The 18,012-nt window shown below is 39.4% G+C and overlaps 1 protein-coding gene across 1 annotated transcript in view; it reads right to left on the minus strand.

The window, feature by feature from the left end:
• The window catches only part of FXR2 (FMR1 autosomal homolog 2), a 1,381,282-nt gene that overhangs the window by 1,232,640 nt on the left and 130,630 nt on the right, over window positions 1-18,012 (minus strand). The window lies entirely within an intron of this gene.

The raw sequence follows: 18,012 nt of genomic DNA on the forward strand, positions 1-18,012 counted from the left end.
GGTCAGTACATCCAAGAAGAACAGTAGTCTGGGGAAGGAGGGAGGGATAGAATGATACAGTAGTGAAGAGGAGGACATCTATGGTTACGTTACGATTTTAACACAACTGTTATGTCCTTCTATTCACTTTCTGCAATATTCTTAACGTGAAGGAGACTGTCAAAGCTCAAGAAGGAAAGGATGAGGAGGGAGCAGAGCAGCTCTCAATGAAGCCATGTAAAATGGATCTGTAAATGCCATCCAGTTTGCAGTGCTTGGTAAAGGTATGGATAGAAGACCAGGTGGCTGCTTCAGGGATGGCACTGTTACCTAGGCCCATGAAGAATGCCTTAGAGGAAGCCACAGCCTGATAGAGTGGGCTTTCAGGTTCCCATTATCAAAAGATAGCGTAATCGACCAGCCAAAACATCGAAACTGCCGCATTTCAAAGTTTGAATTGTGGGATCACAGTACAGTGAAGATTGGGATATTTGCCTTTTCCTCACTGTTGTGCGATCTCTGAGTTGGAATATATATTTAGCGGGGGGGGGCCCAGCCTCCCACAATAAAAGTTTTGAAATGTAGCCATTTCGATGTTTTGGCCATTCGATTACGTTATCTTTCGATAACGTAATACGAACCCGACTTTCATGGCTGAAGGGCGTCTCTTTACATGGAGTGGGTAAACAAAAGCAAATAGTCTTTGAAATCCACGAAATAGTCTGCTTGGAAATGGGTAAACCCGGAGCACCGAGATGAAAGTTCACAAACAGCTGATCAGACTTCCAGATCAGCTTTAGTCTTGTCCAGGTATAACCTAAGTTGTCTGTGTACATCTAAAGAGTGTAATACCTTCTCACTGTGGTTTTGTGGAGAAGGGAAGAAGGTAGGTAATCGGATGAATTGGTTATAATTCATTAAACACTTTTGGCATAAAAGAAGAATTTGTTCTCAAGGATACTCTATCTTTATGAAATACCAAGAAGGGAGGCACCACCATAAGGGCTTGAAGCTCTGACACCTTTCTGGCTGACATCAGACAGTTTTCCAATAGCAATGTTTGATGAAGGCTGAGCGTGCAGGCTCAAAAGAGGCCAGAATTAGTTTTTCTAGGACAAAAATTAAGGTCCCAAGGAGGAGGAATAAGTTTCCTGGGAGGTCTAATGTGAAGGATGCCCTTAAGGAATTGTATCACCTCAAATCTGGATACTAGAGGTGGAAAAGAGGCAGACAAGTTGGAACAGCTGATGTGTGCTTTGACACAGGAGTAAGCCAAGCCAGCAGACAGCAAGTCACACAAGACAGACAACCACTGGGATTCCCACTGTCAGTGGGCATTGGTTCTTTGGGAGACAACAGAGTGAAAATCTTTTCCACTTGGAAATGCAAGATTTTCTACAAAACCCTGAGCATGCCCTATGAGAAATAGGTGTCTGAAGGGGATCAGAATCCTATCACACAGTGTCAGCTGTAGTGTTGACAGGTGTGGGTGTACTAGGGATCCTCTTGTTCTGTGTCAGTAGGTCCACTCTGGGATAACTTCTGGTAATGGCGCTTGGCTAAATGTAGAAGTAGAGGGAACCAGTGCTGTCTTGCCCAAAAGGAAGTCACCAGCAAGATTTCTGGTTTGTCTTGGCAACCTTGAACAGGACCTTAGATGAAGGGGAGCGAATGCATACAAGAACATTCCTTTCAAAGAGGAGGAGAGGATGTCTACTTCCAAACCAGAGGACTTGGGACTCTGGCACAAATTTTGGAAGTTATCTGTTCGGGGGGGCAAAAAACTATTTAAGGGACACCTCACTAGTGGATTATACCCTGTGGAGCATCGATTTGTGGGATTGAGTCAGATCATCTGCCAAAGGAGCCAGCCATAGATTTTGGTTGGATAGAATGTACACTGCCTGAATAGTCATGTGGTATTGAGCCATAAATTCCCATACCAGAAGAGCCAACCTACACGTGAGATAGCATTTGGTCGTCCCCCCAACCCCCACCACCACCACTTATTCACATAACAGAGGACTGCCATGTTGTCTGTGAAGAATTAAAGACAGCTTGGGCAAAGGAGAGGTTGAAATGCCTGTAGACCTAGTAGCAATGCTTGCATTTCCCTGTTTATGTGTTCTGATTTTTGGGAGGGGGTCCAAATTCCCTGAACTGTGAATTTGCCCAAGGCCACTCCCCAGCCCATGGCTATGTCTGTGCAGAGTTCTAGGGCTGGGGTGAAAGGATGAAGGAGTGGACCTGGACTGAGGTTTATATGATGTATCCATCAGCGCAGTTCCCTCTTTAGGTAGGAAATGAGGTGGACTTGGAATTCTAGTGGGTGAGAAAGCTGGGTCCACACTGATCTGAGAAATCACTGAATGTAGAGTTCTGCCACTGGTACTATGGGAATGGTAGAAGCCATGAATCCCAATACCCTGAGGAACTCCCTGGCCATGATGTGAGTTAAGGGGAGAAGGAAGTGAAAGAAGAACCGAAGGTCCTGCACCCTTTGAGGTAGAAATGACACTCAATGTCAGTCTGTATTCGACAAACAAGAATATGTTCATGATGAATCCCAGTTTTCAGAGGAAGGAAACAGTGGTCTCCAAGTTTTGGAGTAGTGTGTGAGAATTTGGGACCTGTAAAAGCAGATTGTCCAGGTATGGGAAGATCTGGATGCCCAAAAGTCTACAGTGTGCAATCACTGGAGACAGGCATTTTGTGGACACCCCAGGTGCTGTAGAAAGACCAAAGGGCAAAGCAGAGAATTAAAAATGCCAGAACCCACAGAAAAATGTAACACTTTCCTGAACCTGGGGTGAACGGGGATGTGAAGGGTAAGCATATTTTATACCTAGAGATGCCATGTATCCCGGGGAAGGATAAGAGGGAATAATGTTTGGGGTGCTAACATTCTGAAAGTAGGAACCTTTAGGAAGGTGTTGAGATGGAATAAATCCAGTACTGGTCTTGAGAAGCCATTCATTCTGGGTATCAGAAACATTCCTGAATAGAAGCCTTTTCCCCTTGAGGGCTGCTGCCTTGTCAATTAAGGCTGAATTGTCTAGTGATGCTTTCATCAACTTACGATTTGAAGTCATCCAGAAGGGGCTGCAGCCTGAGCCAGAGAAACCTAAGAAATGAACCAGTAGCAAATGCCCTGGCACAAGCCTCTACAGCATCATAGCTGCATTTAATGGAATGTTTTGCTACCTGGGAGGAAGCTCCCAGGAAATATGCAGCCAAGGTTTTTATGTCTGAATCTGGAATCTCCACCATGGCACTAGATGCCAGAGACAAAAGCTCTAAGGAGTACTGTGTCACGTGTCTGGTAATTAATGGCCCTGAAAGCCAAGGTGGCAGATGTAAAAGGTCTTTTTACCCAGTCTCTCTAGGGTTCTACTCTGTCTGATGGAGTAAGATTAGAGGAAGGAAGCATTCTAGGTTTTTCTGTAGGTAAAAAATAACTGCTGGGTCTGCAGCAGCGCATCTGAAGAGGAATTTACAGTCCTATTTACAATGTAGAAGCGGTCTGGCTTCTTGGGGGCCAGGGTCTGAGAGTCTGGAGTTTGTGAAGCATTGCGAAAAACATCCAGAAATGCAGGATGCAAAGAAGGAACTGCAAAGGGGCCAGGGACATCAACTTGCAGTAGCTAATATCTTTTCAGAATTTCAGAAATTTGGTAAGTATCCCATTTGAAATATTCTTCCATTTTCAGGAGAGTTACACTTGAAATAAACTTTGAGGAAAGGCCTGCCAATCTGAAGGGGCCTCTCTGGTAGGGTAAAAATGCTTAGTCTTTTGTTTTTTCTTTGCAGGTGAAATGATCCTAAGAAATTGTCCGAAGACCAGACATAGGCCTAACACAGTCAAATGCATCAGACTAACTCTTTCTCTTGCTTGGGTGCAAGGTGCAAGGTGCAAGGTGCAAGGTACCCCCCCAGGATCCTCTGTACTTTCAAACCCAAGTTCCCCTACAACATCTTAGTCGGACGTCTGTTCAACTTCCACAGATGTGCTTGCGGCCGAAGCCAAGACGGACTCAGAACTGGGCTCGGCCTGTGAATCCATGCCTGACGTTGGATGAACCTCCAGGTTGATAATCACATCAGGAGAAAAGTACAGTTGTGTACACTTACCATAAATGTAGATGTTAGAGTGTATTCACTGTTGCAGTCATCACACTTGGGTTATCTGTCTGCAGGTAGCCCTCAGTCAGCCCAAATACCAGAGACTTAGTATTTCTGCGTCGGTTGCTGTCATTCCATGTCTGACGTCAGGTTGTCAGGGGTATAAAAACAGGCAGCCAACACCATTACATCAGTTTCTTGCCCCAAATGTCAGGAGCCCCCCCAATAGGGAGCTAAGCTATGGTGGAAAAAATACCACCAGTATAAAGTAAATACCAATACCCCTGCAAGGGGTAATATACACAGAGAGGAGTGAGAGAGAGATTAGGGGGCTGGAAGGAGGGAAACCAGGACTGCAACAGTGAATACACTGGAACATCTACATTTATGGTAAGTGTACACAACTGTACTATGTTCTTCATGTTTCACTGTTGCAGTCATCACACTTGGGTTGATTCCCAAAGCTGTAGAAAGGGTGGGGGCAGTAGAAGTGTTTGGGCTGGCTAGTATGCCCTGCAGGACTGCAGTTGCAAAACCCGCCCTGGACTTGGAAAATATAGGCAGGTGGTAATGATTGGTGAATGTGTACAGAACTCCAAGTAGCAGCCTCCGGAATGTCCCTGGTAGGGACTCCCCTGAGGAATGCTGTAGAGGTAGTTCCCTAGTGGAATGTGTTTTGACCCCTGAGTGGTTGGTTTCCCATGGTGTTTGTAGCCAAAATGGATACAGTGTGCTACCCATTTGGAAATTGTCTGTTTTGAAATGGCCTTGCCCTCTGCCCCTGGTGCAAAACTGAGTAATAACTGGTCAGATTTCCTGAAGGGCCTAGTCCTATTCCGGTATAATCTGAGCTGTCTGTGCACGTCCAAGGAGTGTAGGATCCTTTCCCCTTTATTTTGTGGGTTAGGAAAGAAGGTTGGCAAATGGATAGATTGGTTGAGAGTCACACTGGATACCACTTTGGGCATAAAGGAAGGAGTTGTCCTGAGGGAGACCCTGTCAGCATGAAAAATAACGAAGGGTTCCCACTGTCATAAGCTCAGACACTCTTCTTGCTGAAGTGATGGCCAGGAGCAATGCTGTTTTCCATGAGAAAAATTTTAAGTCTGCTGATGCTACAAGCTCAAAAGGGAGTAGTGTGAGCTTTTCCAGTACAAAGTTAAGGTCCCACGCAGGGGTGAGTGCTCTCCTTGGTGGCTTTAAGTTGTCTGACCCTCTAAGGAACTGTCTGATGAGAGGGTGAGAGAATAGGGGTGGCTCAGAGTTGTAATGAGCCAAGATGGCAGAGGCATGGATCTTAATGGAAGAGAAGGAAAGGCCTCTGTGGAGTCGATCCACTATAATCCAGGATTAGAGGTAAGGAGGGCAGAGTTGTGTCCTCTCCTTTAGACGGAATCCAGGAGCAATACCTTTTCCACTTATCAGCATAGGATCTTCTTGTACTGGGTCTTCTGGCTTCAAGAATGACATCCAGCACCTACTTGCTTAGTATGAAAAAGTAACCAACCTCTCTCTCAAAGTTAACCAGCAACCAGGATCCAGCAAGTAGTACAACAAAAAGAGCAGGTTAACACCACGATGATAAAACAAACCTTTATTAACGAAAAATGAGCGCTTTCGCATGCCCACAAACTGCACGCTTCTTCAGATGAATTATAACATCACAGTAAAGACATTCTCTTTATATATAAAAAATTGATTACTAAATGGATTGATTGAACCAATTGAATAATAATTAATCAATTATGCATTTAAGCATTTAAAAGGCTCATTCATTTAAAGCAATAGAATCAAATAACTGTGTGCAAAAACAGAACGAAAAAACATGTTTTTTAAGACATGGTTTTAAACCATAAAATCAATCATTTATATTTCATTACTATTAGTTCATCTGCCAGCAGGCAAATGTGATAAGAATTAATAAACAACTGAACACCTATATAGAGGACTAAGAATCTATATATATGACAAGCTTTACATTAGTATAAATCAGCAGAAATGCAGCATATCCAGCTTTCATAAAATGTATGAAATGTGCATGTCAATTGAAGTGCAAAATAATGCATATGATTGACAAGCAATAAAGACATTAAAAACATTAAAAGACTTTAAGAGTTGACAACTATAAGAAAATAGCAGCAATAATTGAAAATTAGCAGCAATGAAAGGAAATAGCAGCCATAGAAAGCAGCAGCAAAAGTATAACAATTAAAACATAAACAATAAACCAAAAATTATTATACACAGTAGTATAAAGGAAATACATCCTAATTCATAATATAAAGCTAAAATCAATATATAAATGAATACTAGTGAATGTTCAAAAACCATTAAATATAATGTATGATAAAGATATTAATATATATATATATATATATTATGATAAAATATTGGACCAGTGACAAAAATGATAATATTATATTTAGAACGACCTATTAATTCTTATTGATTATGTTAGCTAAAAAGTTCATTTATAGTCGCATCAAGATAATTATCAGTATAAATTCACCTTTTGTATAAAAACTATGATGATATTAATCATCAAAAAATCTAAAGAAGTGAAGATATATTGATATTATAGTATTAAATATATTAAGATATTAGAGTGATGACAAGAAGAATGTGTATGATAAGATATAAATATGGTATATATATTTATAATAAATAGATAAGTAAAAATGGACATATAAAATCTATATAAGTATAGCAAAAAATGCAACAAAAATATATATATGTGTCAATTTATATATATATCTATTTGCATGAAATTAATGATATTTACGTTTTTTTAAGGAAGATCTAATGCTAATATAACTATTTAGGCCAGGAAATTGCTGTGCCCGAAATCTAAAAATCCAGTCAAGTTCTAAGTTTTCTAAGTTATTGAAATTATCACCTCTTCTGTCATCACTCAATCTTATTTGTATCACCCTGAATTTAAAATTATGCGTTGGAAATTGTATGATGTGTTTTGAGAGAGCATTTTTTGTATCTGCTTTCTTTATGGCATACAAATGCTCCTGTATTCTCTCCTTTAATTTCCTTGTTGTCATTCCAACATAGAATGCAGGGCATTTTTCACATGTAGCCAAATATATAACATTATTATCTTCACAATTGGCAAAACATTTAAATTCAAATATAAATGGTAATTCAGGATGTACAAAATCTTTATCTGTTAAAATCCAACGACAAGAGCTACATTTTCCACATGGGTGAGTACCCGTGGGTAGCCTATGATGTGTCGTGTTAATTAATCTTTCTTTACATAAAATCCTTTTTAAATTTTTCATATTTTTATATGTAAAAGTAGGTCTTTCACCTATTATTCTTTTAATTTCATCATTAGTAGTCAAAATGGACCAATGCTTACTAATAATACTTGTTAAATATTTATTGTCACTGGTATAGCTAATAATGCATCTAACTTGTTTAGAATCTTGTCTAAATTTAGATCTGTAGAATACTTTCGTGACTTGTTTCAGTCCATTATTAATAAAATTCTCTTTTATAGTGGCCACTGTTCTTGGATTATATCCTCTATCTATAAATAAATGTTATAGATTATCAAATTCATCATTACGTTCCTCTTCATTTTGACATATTTTATACAACCTGGTAAACTGTCCTCTTACAATATTGTTAAAAATGAATCTCGGATGCATACTTTCATGTTGTAATAGCGTGTTTTTCCAACATTCTTTTCTATAAAGGGAAGATGTTAATTTTCCTTTTCCATCCTTTTTGATATGTAAATCTAAGAAATTAATATCAGAATATGAATATTCAATTGAGAATCTTAGAAACTCAGTGGTTTTTTCTAGATCATTAATAAAAGTTCTTAATTCACTTGGACTACCATCCCATATTAAAAGTATGTCATCTACAAATCTGTAGTAGGCAATCACCTTATAATAATCAGAATGTGTGAAAAGATCAGTAATTTCCCATTTATAAACTGCCAAATTTGCATAAGTATTAGCGCAAGGGGTGCCCATGGCAACCCCCCACTGCTGTATATAAAATTGGCCATTGAACATCATCACATTATTACTAAGGACTATATCAAGTAGAGCATTTATTAAAATCTTTTCATTATTATTATAAGAGGAAAGCCTATTCAATAAAAAGCTTATTGCTTCAAGTCCAAAAGCATTTGGTATGGCTGTGAATAAACTTTGAACATCTAAGGTGACCAGTAGATGTTTATCTTGAATTTGGTTAGGTAAATTGTCTAGACTATTTAATAACTGATAGGAATCTTTTAGGATGGTCGGAATACCATTAACTAAAGGTTTCAGTTTCTTCTCAATAAAAATAGAGATATTTTCTGTGACCCATTGATTTCCAACTACTATGGGACGTAGTGGCGGGGGTGTAATACCTTTATGCATCTTGGGCAGCCCCTTGATGTAAGGTATGGTTGGATGTTCAATAAATAGAAACTTATAAAAGTCATGGCTAACTTGTCTTGTTAACAATAAATCGTAAATATCTTGGTGGACTCCATATATTAATTTGTCAACCACTTTTAAATCTATTTGTTTATAAGTGTTATCATCTTGCAATAGAAGTTCCATATAGTACATGTAATCTTTTAAGTTTAAAATAACCATCCCTCCCCCTTTGTCAGCAGGTTTTATTATAATCTCTGAATTATTGGCTAAAGCATTCAAAGCAATTCTTTCATCTTTTGATATGTTATGAAACAGTGATAAGGATCCTTTTTTATATTCAGAATAGTGTTTGTATAAATCATTTTCACATGCCTTTATAAAACAGTCTAAACAAGGATGCAGAATAGGCGTAAAAATGCTTTTCCTTCTAAAACATTCAAAAGTGTTCTGTGAGTCACTAGCATTATTAGCTTGTGGTGTAGTTGATTTAAAAAACATTTTCAGAACAATACAACTTATAAAAATTCTTAATTCAATTAATATGCTGGATATGTTACCTACTTGTGCTGGTATAAAGCTTAGTCCTCTATTTAAAAGTTTATAGTCCGTTTCCGTTAACGTGGCGTTAGATAAATTAAATACTAAATTGTTCAATCCCTTTGCCGGCCCCTTTTGTTTAGCGGTTCTTCCGATGGTCTCCTTTTCCTTCTCCCCAGGCTCGTTGATCTTCCTCTTGTGTCTCTCCTTTGCTGAACCGGAAGCGGTAAAAAAGAATCTATGTTTGTTTGTTGTAGTTTGGGTTTCGCTCCTAGACCCAAGTGAGAAGTTAGAGCCATTTGGTTAGGAGGCGGTGTATTAATGTCATCTGAAAGGAATGGTCTATATGCCTGTTTGCTGACGATTCCGTACTGCAATCACTAACTACAGCTACATTGTTAGCACCAATTAAAGGGGAAATATCAGATACCTCATTTATAGATTGTTCACTATTCATGTTGGCCATTTCGGCTCTTCCCATTCTTTGTGTTCCTTCTCCCCGATTGAATCTGGACCAAACAAATACCTGACCACTGGCAAAGTCATTTTGGTCCCTTTGTAGCTTGCATAGTTTAATGACTTGTAACCTGTCTCCATAAGCAGTAACTTGACTGATGAGATTGTCAAGTTTAGTTGAAAACATTTCCCCTTTAAATCTTTTGGTGATGTCTTTGTATAACTTATCAGTCTTTTCAGTTAAATCATTTTCTATAGGAAGGAAATAGTCAATCAACAGTTTGATATAATTAAAGCTGAGTTCTAAGTTCATTTTTTGCCAGCTTTTAAGAAGTTCAGGATGGCTGTTGCCGTAGGACGGCATGCACAGGACCCTCATTCCTCTAGGGACCACTTTAAAGTGAAGGCACGCCTCCAGATGGCGGTGCTGCCAGATTAACCTGAATTGTTTGTATAGACTATTTTCAAGTTCTCTGTAAAGCGGGTTAAAGTCATTTAGTAGATTCACAGTACCTGTTTCATTAGCAGTGTTTTGTATCAATAAATCCACATCAAGCAATGGATTTACTTTTGATTCCATCAGGACGTTCCATTTCACATTCACTTGGGTTCTTTCGGGAACATAGTCAAGTTCTAGTGAAGAGCCTTCCATTCGTGTAGAGAGCCGATTGGCAGAAGAAAATGAGACCAGCAGTATGAAAAAGTAACCAACCTCTCTCTCAAAGTTAACCAGCAACCAGGATCCAGCAAGTAGTACAACAAAAAGAGCAGGTTAACACCACGATGATAAAACGAACCTTTATTAACGAAAAATGAGCGCTTTCGCGTGCCCACAAACTGCACGCTTCTTCAGATGAATTATAACATCACAGTAAAGACATTCTCTTTATATATAAAAAAATTGATTACTAAATGGATTGATTGAACCAATTGAATAATAATTAATCAATTATGCATTTAAGCATTTAAAAGGCTCATTCATTTAAAGCAATAGAATCAAATAACTGTGTGCAAAAACAGAACGAAAAAACATGGTTTTTAAGACATGGTTTTAAAACATAAAATCAATCATTTATATTTCATTACTATTAGTTCATCTGCCAGCAGGCAAATGTGATAAGAATTAATAAACAACTGAACACCTATATAGAGGACTAAGAATCTATATATATGACAAGCTTTACATTAGTATAAATCAGCAGAAATGCAGCATATCCAGCTTTCATAAAATGTATGAAATGTGTATGTCAATTGAAGTGCAAAATAATGTATATGATTGACAAGCAATAAAGACATTAAAAACATTAAAAGACTTTAAGAGTTGACAACTATAAGAAAATAGCAGCAATAATTGAAAATTAGCAGCAATGAAAGGAAATAGCAGCCATAGAAAGCAGCAGAAAAAGTATAACAATTAAAACAAACAATAAACCAAAAATTATTATATACAGTAGTATAAAGGAAATACATCCTAATTCATAATGTAAAGCTAAAATCAATATATAAATGAATACTAGTGAATGTTCAAAAACCATTAAATATAATGTATGATAAAGATATTAATAAATATATATATTATGATAAAATATTGGACCAGTGACAAAAAAGATAATATTATATTTAGAAAGACCTATTAATTCTTATTGATTATGTTAGCTAAAAAGTTCATTTATAGTCACATCAAGATAATTATCAGTATAAATTCACCTTTTGTATAAAAACTATGATGATATTAATCATCAAAAAATCTAAAGTGAAGATATATTGATATTATAGTATTAAATATATTAAGATATTAGAGTGATGACAAGAAGAATGTGTATGATAAGATATAAATAAATATGGTATATATATTTATAATAAATAAATAGAGAAGTAAAAATGGACATATAAAATCTATATAAGTATAGCAAAAAATGCAACAAAAATATATATATGTGTCAATTTATATATATATCTATTTGCATGAAATTAATGATATTTACGTTTTTTTTAAGGAAGATCTAATGCTAATATAACTATTTAGGCCAGGAAATTGCTGTGCCCGAAATCTAAAAATCCAGTCAAGTTCTAAGTTTTCTAAGTTATTGAAATTATCACCTCTTCTGTCATCACTCAATCTTATTTGTATCACCCTGAATTTAAAATTATGCGTTGGAAATTGTATGATGTGTTTTGAGAGAGCATTTTTTTGTATCTGCTTTCTTTATGGCATACAAATGCTCCTGTATTCTCTCCTTTAATTTCCTTGTTGTCATTCCAACATAGAATGCAGGGCATTTTTCACATGTAGCCAAATATATAACATTATTATCTTCACAATTGGCAAAACATTTAAATTCAAATATAAATGGTAATTCAGGATGTACAAAATCTTTATCTGTTAAAATCCAACGACAAGAGCTACATTTTCCACATGGGTGAGTACCCGTGGGTAGCCTATGATGTGTCGTGTTAATTAATCTTTCTTTACATAAAATCCTTTTTAAATTTTTCATATTTTTATATGTAAAAGTAGGTCTTTCACCTATTATTCTTTTAATTTCATCATTAGTAGTCAAAATGGACCAATGCTTACTAATAATACTTGTTAAATATTTATTGTCACTGGTATAGCTAATAATGCATCTAACTTGTTTAGAATCTTGTCTATCATACTGTCTACCTTCTAATTTAGATCTGTAGAATACTTTTGTGACTTGTTTCAGTTCATTATTAATAAAATTCTCTTTTATAGTGGCCACTGTTCTTGGATTATATCCTCTATCTATAAATAAATGTTCTAGATTATCAAATTCATCATTACGTTCCTCTTCATTTTGACATATTTTATACAACCTGGTAAACTGTCCTCTTACAATATTGTTAAAAATGAATCTCGGATGCATACTTTCATGTTGTAATAGCGTGTTTTTCCAACATTCTTTTCTATAAAGGGAATATGTTAATTTTCCTTTTCCATCCTTTTTGATATGTAAATCTAAGAAATTAATATCAGAATATGAATATTCAATTGAGAATCTTAGAAACTCAGTGGTTTTTTCTAGATCATTAATAAAAGTTCTTAATTCACTTGGACTACCATCCCATATTAAAAGTATGTCATCTACAAATCTGTAGTAGGCAATCACCTTATAATAATCAGAATGTGTGAAAAGATCAGTAATTTCCTCTCCTTTAGACGAAATCCAGGAGCAATACCTTTTCCACTTATCAGCATAGGATCTTCTTGTACTGGGTCTTCTGGCTTCAAGAATGACATCCAGCACCTACTTGCTTAGGCTGGTCACGGGGGAGAATTCAAGGAATAAGCCAGGCTATAAGATTTAGGGCTCGCAGTTGCGGATGCAAGACCTGTCCCCCCTGCTGAGTGAGCAGCGTCAGGCTCTGGGGTAGGTGCCAGGGTGGTACCGGTGACAGGATATGCAGGAATGGGTACCAGTGCTGGCGTGGCCGGTATGGAGCAATCAGAATTGTCCCTGGTATGTCCCTTTCTTATCTTGAGCAATATTCTTGAGAGAAGGGGCAGAGGGGGACGACAATGCACAGATTCAGAGCTTTACCCACTGGAAGGATAGGGTATCCACTTTCCAGGCCCTACTGTGAGGTGTCCAGGTGCAGAATTTGCTGAGATGGTGATTGCAGGGGGAGGCAAAGAGATCCACCTCTGGGGTCCCCCATTTTTGAATCAGAAGGCAGAAAAGCTCTAAATGCCACTTGAGGGTCTAGGAGATATCTGCTTAAGTTGTCTGCCAGTGAGTTTTGTTGGCCTGGCAGGATTTGAGCTTGCAGATGGACCCTGCATGTCCAAAGCCGTGTTCCACAGGGCCATGGCTAGCCTGTAGAGTGGGTAGGAGTGGGTTCCCCCCTGCTTGTTGATGTACCACATAATTGTGGTATTGTCGGTTTTTATTAGCAGGGGTACTGGTGGCAGCAGGGATCTGAAAGCTGTTAGAGCGTGCTGAACAGCTAGCATCTCTTTTTGGTTGATGTGCAGATGAATTTGACTTGGGCTCCAGTGGCCCTGAATGCACTTGTCATCCAGGTGTGCCCCACAGGCATAGTCTGATGCGTATGTGGTTAGGGTCTGGGCGGTGAGGAGTTGAGTAAGGGGCAGTCTCTTGTTATGGTTACATGCTGCTGCCCACCAAAGAAACTGTCCTTAGACAAGGTATGAAATGAATGACAGTTTCCTTGTCCTGAGAATGTTGGCACCAAAGACTTTTTAAGTACTACTGACGTTTCCTCATATGCAGTCTGTCATATGGAATTAGTAGGATACATGAGGCCATGAACCCTTGGGCCTGCAGGATTTTCCTTGCGGATAGCTGGGTTCTGGTGGCCATGTGAGTGAAGTAGTCTGTCAGATAGGCTTGATTTTCTGGAGTAAGGAATGCCACCTGGGATGCTGTGTCCAAGCTTGCTCCCAGGAATACAATCTTTTGACTAAGGACTAGTTTTGATTGCTTTTCGTTGATGGTGTACCCCAGGGAGGTTAGAAAGTTCTTTACAAATGTCAGGTGCTGCAACAGCATTTCCTGTCTGCCTGAATCAGGCAGTCGTCCAAGTACGGGTAAATTTAATTTTTCTCTGTTTGCAGTAGGCAATGGCTGGAGCCAGATATTTTGGGAATACTCTGGGAGCAGTGGATATGCCAAAGGAAGTGCAGAGAACTGATGATGCATAGATCCTGCCCTGAAGCGTAGATATTTCCTGCAAGAGTCTCTGATAGGGACGTGCAAATAGGCTTCTTTTAAGTCTAGGGTGGCTAATCAGGCATCTTTGGCCAGCATAGGAAGAAGCTGCTGCAGTGTGAGCATTCTGAGTTTTGGTACCAAGAGGAAGGTGTTTAGAATGGAAAGATCTAGAATTGGGCGCCAAGTGCCCTCTTTTTTGGGTACAAGGAAAAGTCTGGAATAGAACCCTTAGCCTATCTGTTCTGCAGGAACAGGCTGAATTGCCCTTATAGCGAGCAGTGATTGAACTTGGTTTTGTGCCTCTGCCCACTGGTTTGGAGGAAGGTCTGGGAACCCTTTTGAGGTTGGCAGTGAGTGGAAGTAAAATTTGTACCCCTGGGATACAATGATGATGACTCATCGGTCTTTGGTGATGGAAGTCCAATTTTTTGCATGATGGGCAAGTTTTCCTCCTAGGGGTACAAGCAGTTGGACAGAGGTGGGGAGTGGAGTTGAGAAGTCATTAGGATTTCTTTCCGTAGGGGAATGGCTTAGCACTGCCTGTTCTAGAAGTGAGCCACATCATTGCTTAGATCTCTGCATACCCTGAGACTTTAGTCTGGGGGGGTCTGTTACCCCCTAGATCTAGTTTGAGATGGCCTTGAGGGGGCTGGAAAGGACCAATGTTTCGAGGGGCAATGCTAGGAGGCTGTACTTGCAAGAAGTCTAACTGTCTGCATAGATTTAGCTTTTTCTCCCATCTTTTTAAGAACCTCTTCTGCTTTGATACCAAACAGATTGTCCTTGTTCAAAGGAGCGTCTAGTAATTTTGATTTGACAAGGTCTGCTCCTTAAGCCAAGCATGCCTTCTCAGTACAGAAACAGTGACTGCTGCCCTGCAAGATGCTTCTAGGGCGTCAAAGCCACATTGCAAAGCATAATACCAAACTGCAAGAATTCTGGATAAAGGACAGGCTCCAAAAGAAGCAGAACACCAAAACAAAGTAAATAGAACCTTGTCCACCACGGCTGGATATAAATGCTTTATTTAAAATACCAAAACGTAAGCGCTTTCACAGTCCCTATGACTGCTTCCTCGGGAAACAGTTAGAGACTGTGAAAGCGCTTACATTTTGGACAAGGTTCTATTTACTTTATTGTGACATTGCAAAGTATGCTTGCTGACTTGGCTTGAACACATAAGCTCTTGTAATTCTTTACTTTCTGCACATTCTGTAAAGGTAGCTATTTTTGCTTAATAAGTTCCATAATATGTTGTTAGTACTTCAGCATGTGAAACTGGCAATTCAAAGTGCTAATGGCGAGAGCTGTAGGTGTATAATTTCTTATCCCATCTGTCTAAAGCTCTGTAATCCCTGTCCGAAGGGGTGGGATTCTTAGCTGCATTTGCTTTGATACCTTTAGGCCCGTGGGAGATAAAATCTGGGTCAGCAATAGGATTTTTGAAAAGGAATTTGTGAGAGTCAGGAACTCTGTAGTACCAGTCTGGTTTCCTGGGAGCAGGAGGTAAGGTATCAGGAGTTAAACTGGATTCCATAAAGACATCATCCACAACATCCAGGACTGGGGGTATTGTTAAAGGCCTATGCTGTAGCAAATCTAGAAATTCTCAGAGTCTCTTTTTGGACTGAGGATAGTCTTGGCATTCCCAGTGGAAATGCTCTCTTAACGTATGTAAGGTTTCACCAAAAGAAAAATCCTCTAGAGAAGCAGAGGGAATGGATTCCTCTGCATCTGAATCCTCATAAGCAGATAAAGGCATGTCTTCATAATCAGATACCTCAGAGTCGGACTATTGGTCTGTTAAAGCTACTGGGGACAGGTCTCTTTCTCTTAGCAGGGGAAGGCTGACTTCTCCTAATCAGCATAAGGTCTTCTGTTATTTTAAGCATCTGATGTTGTGGCAAGGAAGCAGGTGCATGAGTATGGGTCGTCGCTTTTTTAGGCATAGCACATACTCCTGGCCTTAGAAGCTTGGTAGTTTTAGACAGAACTGAAGATGCGAAAGAAGTCAGTTTGTATCTAATATCAGTAGTGCGAATAACTTCCTCAGAAGCCGGTGCCTGCTCAGCAGCTCCAGACCCATCCAAGGTAGAGACATCCGCAGGTTCCACAGTCAGAGTCTTATGGCATACCGGACTCCAAACGGGTCTCGGAAGAGGTCTGTGAATCTACTGAAGCAGGCATCAGGGGCTGCAAAAGTGCCTCACTGAGTACCGGCGAACTGGCGGCTAGCTTAATGGAAGCGGCGTCGGCAGTTTTGGACCTGTGCGGTCTGTCTTTATCCTTACGTTTTTTCGTAAGATCGGTAGTCGGATGGCATACCGAAGCCATTTCGGAATACAGAGATAGAGAACGAAAGTATTTAGTGACAATAAGTGCCAGATGAAGAACAGTTCGGGCATTGAACAAGGCAGAAAACCTACAGCGAGGTACGTCGTGGTCTGGGCCTAAACAGGTGATGCAGTAAGAATGGAAATCTCAGTGTGGTACTTGCTTTCGAGAGGCAAGACAATTATCTTTTTTCTGACATCTGTAAGGGCAAGAAAAAAGGATCCCCAATGGGGTATTTAGCTTTAGAAGACTTCAGGATAATTCAATTCAGAAATGAAAACTCAGGTAGTGGCAGACCGGCACTCATGTGAACTGCTTCTGCTTCGGGCTCCTCGGCAAGAAAGATTGATGTAATGGCGTCGGCTGCCTGTTTTTATACCCCTGACTCTCTGACGTCAGACCTGGCGTGACAGCTACCGACTCAGAAATACTAAGTCTCTGGTATTCAGGCTGACTTGAGTGCTATCTGCCGGCAGATAACCCAAGTGTGATGACTGCAACAGTGAAACACAAAGAACATCGGACATTGGAGGTGCAGCTAAAGCCACAGGCAGAGGTTTCTTGGCCTTGTGGTTCACCAGTTATGCGTCAGACCCTGAGGTACCCTACATAAGCTTAGCTAGTAGATTAAGCCATTCAATCTCTAATTATATAGAAAGAGAGAACAGCCTGTTTCTAAGAGTCTTTCGGATGAAGAATTGGCAAATGCTACAGGACCTGTGGTCGCGATTAGGGCCTAAACAAAACGAGGACAAAGAATGGCTGTTATGTGGAATTTGTCTTCCACACTGGCACCCACCCTTCCTGCCTTCTTGGGTAACAACCAAAACAGGAGTAAGAGAAAAAATTCCCCACTTATCTTAGTAAAAGGCTGAATTTGCAAGCAATGAAACAATAAGACCAACGGAATGGCATTCTGACGGATAGTAGAAAGGTTGAGGATGGTACATGCATATATCGCTTTTATGGCCTATGTCCAACAGCAGTCTACTTGTGATGTCTCACCCAAGACTTTCGTATACTGGCTGAAGTCAGGTTGCCTTCAGGCAGGAGATCCCTCAGGTTAAGAATACTGAGGCAATTGAACAGAAGGACATCTTCTGGTCTCTTCCCTCTCCTCTTAACTTTTGAATTCCATGGCAGAACAAGGTATATGAAGAAAAACAGACAAACCCCAGCAGTAAAAAAAAAAAAAAAAAAAAAAAAAAAACTTAATGGCCTGTTTGGTGCACCACAGCAAAATTTCCCCAGTTGTCCTTTGTTCAGAGACAAACAGGTCCGTCTGGCACATACCACTTGCTCATGAGGCTCAACATACACAAGTCTAGCATCTATTTTTGTGGCTCTGCTGTGATCCTGCTTTAACTGGTCTGCCATGGAATTAGACTGTGCTGCCAGATAAGCTACTTTCAGAGGCATACTAAATTTCAGAGCCCATTCCCAAAACTGTGTAGCTAGCCTACAGAAATGGTAAAACTATGTTCTTTTTT

This window comes from Protopterus annectens, chromosome 7.part0 (genome assembly GCF_019279795.1).
Source record: "Protopterus annectens isolate FY-2018-M chromosome 7.part0, PAN1.0, whole genome shotgun sequence".
Classification (NCBI taxonomy): domain Eukaryota; kingdom Metazoa; phylum Chordata; order Ceratodontiformes; family Protopteridae; genus Protopterus; species Protopterus annectens.